Here is a 1584-nt window from a genome sequence, read left to right as displayed (position 1 = left end):
GTTCTTGTTTAGTAAATCAGTCTGAAAACAAGATCAGAAAGACTTTTTGACTGATAAGATTTAAAACTTGGTAAGATGGACAGTTTTTGCAGCGTAGGGACAATTTAGAGTTATCAATTACATAAACAGTCATGTTTTTGGTCTGTGGGAGGAAGCTGGAGTACCCAGAGAGAACCCACGCATGCACGGAGAGAACATGCAAACTCTACCCAGAAAGGTCCCTGGGCCGGGATTTAAACCGGCAACCTTCTTGCTGAGAGGCCTCAGCTCTACCAACTGAGCCACCGTGCCGCCATTAAATAACTAAGCAATAAAAAAACAAACTGTATTTCAGACATAACTTACACACTGGACTAACTGCACATCGACTAAAGGGATGTCTTTGTTTCCATGTTTGTCTGCAGCTTTAGCAAAAATATTTCTTAGACCAATGGATGGATTTTGGGGAAGTTTTCAAAAAGTAATCATTGAAGTTACAAATGTTTGAAATTAGGTGTTAATTTACTTCAAGATAACCAACACAAAAATAGATATAACTTAGTTTTACAGATATTGAGTTAAAGTTTGGTTCTGTAGTAGCAGAGCATCATTTGCAACCAGGGGTGAAAGTAAGCCGGTCCGGTACTGTGTACCACTAAAAGATCCTGTGCCGGTTAGGGTTATTCTTTTAGTGGTACACAGTACCAGGAAGAGGGGGGAGCAAACAGACCATGTAGAGTTATTTAGGTTGTCCGAGAAAACACATTTTTGTTTCGGACAGAGGTGTCAAGTAACTAAGTACAAATACTTTGTTACTTTACTTAAGTAGTAATTTTGGTTATTTACACTTTAGTGGAGTAATTATTTTTCAGACTACTTTTTACTTCTTCTTCTTACATTTCAATTCAATTATCTGTACTTTCTACTCCTTACTTTTTTAAAAATACAAAAAGTATTTAATTTCTATTTAACTTTGACTTGTTTTTATTCCATCTTTTCATTGTTCAGAAAAAAATTAATAAATATAACTCTATCCAGACACATGGAGCCAATGGATAGAGTGAATTTGATTGTGGTTGATGAGAAGTGTAAATATAAGTGTAAAAAGTGTAAATATATACCATTCTGACATCCTATTGGATTGAACTCACTCCATCACACCTGTGTAGTAGTTTCCCTTCACTGCTACGTCTAAAATTTCTCCCACAGACAAGGATTTCTTTGGGAGAATTTTTGTCCAGGCCAATCAGAGAACAGAACGTCGATTTTCTTTTTTATGGTGTTCATTTCTTTTACTTTTATACTTTAAGTAGTTTTTAAACCAGTACTTTTATACTTTTACTTGAGTAAAAAGCTCGAGTCGATACGTCTACTTCCATAAAAGTATTTTTAAACCCTAATATCTATACTTCTACTTAAGTAATGAATGTGAATACTTTTGACACCACTGGTTTCGGACAACCAGATCCCACCTCCAGGTCGTCCAGTGGACAACCAGATCCCACCTCCCGGTCGTCCAGTGGACAACCAGATCCCACCTCCCGGTCGTCCAGTGGACAACCAGATCCCACCTCCCGGTCGTCCAGTGGACAACCAGATCCCACC

The 1584-nt window shown here is 37.7% G+C and overlaps 1 protein-coding gene across 1 annotated transcript in view; it reads right to left on the bottom strand.

The window, feature by feature from the left end:
- sbno1 (strawberry notch homolog 1 (Drosophila)) overlaps positions 1-1584 on the bottom strand; it is a gene marked incomplete in the record, with an annotated part of 73388 nt that overhangs the window by 12997 nt on the left and 58807 nt on the right.

Source organism: Austrofundulus limnaeus, unplaced genomic scaffold (assembly GCF_001266775.1).
Source record: "Austrofundulus limnaeus strain Quisiro unplaced genomic scaffold, Austrofundulus_limnaeus-1.0 Scaffold795, whole genome shotgun sequence".
Classification (NCBI taxonomy): Eukaryota; Metazoa; Chordata; class Actinopteri; order Cyprinodontiformes; family Rivulidae; genus Austrofundulus; species Austrofundulus limnaeus.
Note: the sequence above shows the minus strand (reverse complement) of the source record. Positions and strands in the feature narration are given on the sequence as shown.